Source organism: Zootoca vivipara, chromosome 11 (genome assembly GCF_965207765.1).
Source record: "Zootoca vivipara chromosome 11, rZooViv2.hap1.1, whole genome shotgun sequence".
Classification (NCBI taxonomy): domain Eukaryota; kingdom Metazoa; phylum Chordata; class Lepidosauria; order Squamata; family Lacertidae; genus Zootoca; species Zootoca vivipara.
In genome coordinates, this window is record NC_142594.1 from 13,919,711 (window position 1) to 13,925,710 (window position 6,000).

Genomic DNA, 6,000 nt, shown 5'->3' on the forward strand with positions numbered 1-6,000 from the left:
GACATAACATTTTTCGGAAGCTGAATGTGCTCCATTTTGAGTGTTATGCTTCTGTTTTGAGTGTTACACTGACAATGCTACCATTCAGTGGATTTGTAACTGGCTGACTGACCGAACCCAAAGGGTGCTCATCAATGGCTCCTCCTCATCCTGGAGAGTAGTGACTAGTGGGGTGCCGCAGTGTTCTGTCTTGGGCCCAGTCTTATTCAACATCTTTATCAATCACTTGGATGATGGGCTTGAGAGCATCCTGAGCAAGTTTGCAGATGACACCAAATTGGGAGGGGTGGCTAATACTCCAGAGCAGTGTTTCTCAACCTTTTTTGGGCCACGGCACACTTGTTCCGTCAAAAAAATCACGCGGCACACCACCATTAAAAGACAGGGCAAATCCTGGGGGTTGGGAATGGGTGGGGGACTGAGGAATAGGGAGGATGAGGTTGGTGTACTTGCTGAGAGAGCCCTCGAGCACCGCCTCCGTCGTCCTGCCTGCCGCCAGCCCCCCGCTCCCTCCTGGGCTGGCCGCGGCTGAGCTGGGGCTGCTGCTGCTGCCGCTGCCGCCGCCTCCCTCCGGCCTCCCCGCTGGTGTAGCCGCCGCCGCCGCCGCTGTTCCTTGGCAGCCCGAGAGCCCTCCCTGGCTGGCGGAGGAGGATGGCGAGGAGCCCGCCGAGGTGGGGCGGCTGCTGCTGCGGCTGCGGCTGTTACTGCCGCCGCTGGACGGGGCTGCTGCTGCTCCAGAGTCCCCGCCGCCCTGCGCCGCTGCCTTCTCCATTGAGCGCGCGGGGAGAGCGCGAGGAGGCGGCCTCAGCCATGAAGCGCTGCCTCGCTCAGGGAGCGAGCGCGAGGAGATGACGGAGGAACACCCTTCGCGCCCTCGCGCCCTCCAGACTGACCCGGCCGGTTTCCTTTCCGGCGGGTCAGCGCTGCCTATTGGCCGCAAATCACCCTTCTCGTTGCCTCACGTTGCGGCACAGCAGCCACTGTCTCGCGGCACAGTAGTGTGCCGCGGAACAGTGGTTGAGAAACGCTGCCCCAGAGGACAGAATCACATTTCAAAATGACCTTAACAGATTAGACAACTGGGCCAAAGCAAACAAGATGAATTTTAACAAGGAGAAATGTAAAGTACTACACTTGGGCAAAAAAATAATAATGAAAGGCACAAATACAGGATGGGAGACACCTGGCTTGAGAGCAGTACATGTGAAAAGGATCTAGGAGTCCTGGTAGACCACAAACTTGACATGAGTCAACAGTGTGATGCAGCAGCTAAAAAAGCCAATGCAATTCTGGGCTGCATCAATAGGAGTATAGCGTCTAGATCAAGGGAAGTAATAGTACCACTGTATTCTGCTCTGGTCAGACCTCACCTGGAGTACTGTGTCCAGTTCTGGGCACCACAGTTCAAGAAGGATACTGACAAGCTGGAACGTGTCCAGAGGAGGGCAACCAAAATGGTCAAAGGCTTGGAAACAATGCCTTATGAGGAACGGCTTAGGGAGCTGGGTATGTTTAGCCTGGAGAAGAGAAGGTTAAGGGGTGATATGATAGCCATGTTCAAATATATAAAAGGATGTCATATAGAGGAAGGGTGAAAGGTTGTTTTCTGCTGCTCCAGAGAAGCAGACACGGAGCAATGGATTCAAACTACAAGAAAGAAGATTCCACCTAAACATTAGGAAGAACTTCCTGACAGTAAGAGTTGTTCGACAATGGAATTTGCTGCCAAGAAGTGTGGTGGAGTCTCCTTCTTTGGAGGTCTTTAAGCAGAGGCTTGACAGGCATATGTCAAGAGTGCTTTGAAGGTGTTTCCTGCTTGGCAGGGGGTTGGACTGGATGGCCCTTTTGGTCTCTTCCAACTCTATGATTCTATGATTTGAGTGCCATGCTTCCATTTTGAATGTTGTTTCCGATTTGAGTGCCACACTTCCGTTTTGAGTGTTACACTGAGGTCTGTCTGTTTTTGCTATTTATTTTGCGTTTTTGTTTTTGCGGCTCTTTTTTCATTTGTTTTTGTGACTGTGTGGAACCCAGTTCAGCTACTGATTGATTGATTGTGTGACTGCAGCACATTGTTTATTGCTTTCATTTTATGGAACAACAGTCTCGTTACATAGTAAAATTCATATTAAATTCCTGTTTTAGGGGTTGTTTTTAAAAGTCTGGAACGGGTTAATCCATTTTGCATTACTTTCTATGGGAAAGCTCGCCTTGGTTTTGGAACGCTTTGGTTTGGGAAGGGACTTCTGGAACGGATTAAGTTTGAGAACCAAGGTACCACTGTAAGAAAGATGACCAAAGTTTTCCCCTGGTCACGCCAGGGAGATTCTCTCCCAAGCCACAGGCTCCTTTGGTCTGTGCCCGACCTGACAGTACTGGGAACAGGCCCCATTCGGACCATCTCCAAATCCCTCTGTCCTGATGTTCAGATTTCATCTGGCAAATCTTGTGAGTCAACATCAGTCTGATAGCAAGGAGGAATTTTGCACATCATCATTTAATCGAAGAGAACTCCGCCTGCTGCTCCATAACGGTATAAGAATAAGAATCAGAGAGGGCTTGCGACGTCGTCTCATATTAGCTGGTGTTTGTCTGCATAATGAGATCGTCCCAAGGTGATACGATTGTTAAGCATCCTTCCAGCAAATTAATGTCAGGTTTTAACTGCTGAAGTCTTTGGCCCTGATCAGTTGATGTGCATCTGGGGAAAACTAAGTTTTTAATAGCTGTGCATTACTCCCCTGCCCCCACCCGACTGCACATCACAGGTGCTTTGATAGAATATATTCATGTCGGGATCTAAGCTAATACAGACTAAGGCTGGAAGCCCCCCAAGTGAAATCGCCCTCCTGCATCGACAGGCTAATGCTGGGTGGATTTTTGTGAAAGGTCTGATAATTAGCAAAGCCCATTGTTCTAACCATTTCCGCAGGGGGGGGGCTGTGTCTCTATGTTAGCACATTGCATCAAAAACTCACAGTCTTCCGTGTTAGTCTTTGAAGTGCAACAAGACATTTCCTCTCCCCCTCCTGCAATAATCAAACAGCTCTAGGTTTCATCAGACAATTGCTTTTAAGGATTTCTCATGAGCAATAAACTGACAGCAGTCCTTCACCGTTACATAACCCTAGAGCAGGCATCCCCAAACTGCAGCCCTCCAGATGTTTTGGCCTACAACTCCCATGATCCTTAGCTAACAGGACCAGTGGCTGGGGAAGATGGGAATTGTAGTCCAAAACATATGGAGGGCCGAAGTTTGGGGATGCCTGCCCTAGAGAAATAGAGGGCGGTATATCCGTGTTGCCTCCCACCCCCCAGATTGGCACTGACAAGGTACCGGTACCTAGGCCAGAGACAAGGAATGTGTGGCCCTTAAACTCCAGTTCCTATCATTGGCCAGCATGCCCTATGGTCAGAGATGATTAGGGTTACAGTCCAACAACATGTTGCAGCATTTTGAAATTCAGATCTTAAAAGTGACCATTAAATCACTTTTGAAACAACAGCACTCTTCAAATATCTCAAGGGCTGTCCCATGGAAGATGGAGCAAGCTTGTTTTCTCCTGCTCTGGAGGGCAGGAAGATTCGAACCAATGGCTTCAAGTTGCAAGAAAGGGGATTCTGACTAAACATCAGGAAGAGCTTTCTGACAGTAAGGTAAAGGTAAAGGACACCTGGACAGTTCAGTCAAAGGCAACTATGGAGTTGCGGCTCTCATCTCGCTTTCAGGCCGAGTGAGTCAGCGTTTGTCCACAGACAGCTTTCCAGGTCATGTGGCCAGCATGACTAAACTGCTTCTGGCACAATGGAACACTGTTTACCTTCCCACTGCAGTGGTACCTATTTATCTACTTGCACTGGTGTGCTTTCAAACTGCTAGGTTGGCAGGAGCTGGTACCGAGCAACGGGAGCTCACCCCGTCGTGGGGATTCAAACTGCCCACCTTCTGATTGGCAAGCCCAAGAGGCTCAGTGGTTTAGACCACAACATCACCCACGTCCCTGACAGTAAGATCTGTTGGACAGTGGTATGGACTCCTTCAGGAGTCGGGAGTTTCCCAGGAGTGTGTTTGGGGTTGTTGAGCTCCAATATTCTTTTTCCACCCTATGATTTAAAAATATGTGTGTATATATTATTTGGTTTTACAAATTATTATTTCCATTCATAATCAAAAACAGAAACAAATAGGCAAAGATTCGCCTGAATCTTTTGACTTCCCTCCACCCCTCCATGGGTTCCGTTGCTAATCCCTTTCCCATGCATATTTTAAGTCTCTCCAATTTTTCTTTCCCCAAAGTGTCCATAGTTCTTGTTACATTACAAGTGTTATTACAGTCCTGCTAATGAGTTCAATTGTTTACAGTGGTCTCCCAAATACACTATAAATTCCCCCCATTCTTTATTAAATTTTTGATCTTCCGGTCATTTTCGCCACCTCTGCAAACTCCATCAGTTTGGTCTGCCATTCTTCTCTGGTAGGGACTTCCATCTCTAGGGTAGAAGCATCCCCGCGGCTGTCGTTGAGCTCCAGTATTCAGTGGGGCACTTAAATGATGTGCAGAGTCAGGCCATCCCTATTTGTGGGTTAATTTCAGGACCGTCTAAAGTAGGCATCCCCAAACTGCGGCCCTCCTGATGTTTTGGCCTACAATTCCCATGATCCCTAGCTAAGAGGACCAGTGGTCAGGGATGATGGGAATTGTAGTCCAAAACATCTGGAGGGCCGAAGTTTGGGGATGCCTCGTCTAAAGGGGCAGCTGAGGCATAGGGCCAAGGAGAACTGGAGGAATTTGAGTACGGCACTCGCCTCGAGCTCATTTTGCCAAAGGGACAGATGGTAGAAATCCAAAACAAAAATCCAAACAAAGCCATATAAACATCACCATTTGAGGACTTCAAGATCTGGGAGCAATGGCAATGAATAATAGAACAATGGTATTTGTTATTTGTTACTGTTATGTATAATATATGTTTGTATGTATAATATGTGTTTGTATGTAATGTGTTTGCTTTAAAAAAATTAAATAATAAAGATATATACTAAGGAAAAAAAGACAATGAATAATCTCCTCTTGTTGACATTAATTCCCCCCTTAGCCAGACCAGAGATGATGGATTTGAATAGGCACATGATGCTAATGTAGCCTCGTTGTCAGGATTAGTCCTCGTCTCCTCCTTACAGCACAGTCTGTAACTGACACAAACGCTGCCGATAATTTATGTAGCGACCAGATTTTCACACTTTTCTGATTCCGCACAGTTGCTCATGTTTCAAAAGCCACTCTGGCAAGCCAGCTACTCTGCTTAGCTCATCTGTTACTATCTATCGCAGGATTACGAGCATTTTAGGAGCAGTCTGTTAGTCTCTTCAGCGCCTTCCTAGATGATTGACATTACAGCAACAACCTCCTTTTCCTCCCCCCCCCTTGTTACGGAAAAATAAATAAAATAAAATTTAATGCAGTCTCTCGAGAAAAAGAATGAATAAACATAGCATTGAAATCATTGCATCGTTTTGCATGATCTTAAGACTTGAACGGTCAATGTAAGGCTCTCCGCAGACATGTTTGCAAAATTGGTGGGAGAAATTTGCTACCTACATCCCTTAAATAAAAACAAAAACAAAAACAGGTTTCATCAAAGGTGTCTCTCCTTATAACACTTTCTGCGAGCCTTCGAAGTCCAGTTAGTTGCTCTGAAATAGCCACGTCCCAGATATTGTCGAGCCATGTCTCAAGGGGTAGCTCAGTCTGGGATTTCCAAAATCCTTATTCTTTTGGGTTACAGAATTATCCTTTAAAAAATAAAAGGTGGCATTACATCAGTATACATCTCTATCTGCTCAGGAGATGTATACTGTGATCTTTGTGGTCTTTTCTGTGAACAGCCCTGAGACCTCTGTGTATAGGTATAGAAATTCAATAAATAAAATGAAATAAAATAGAGTAGCAGATAGTGGAACTATCTTCTGAGCAGGCATGCATAGGCTCACACTGTAAA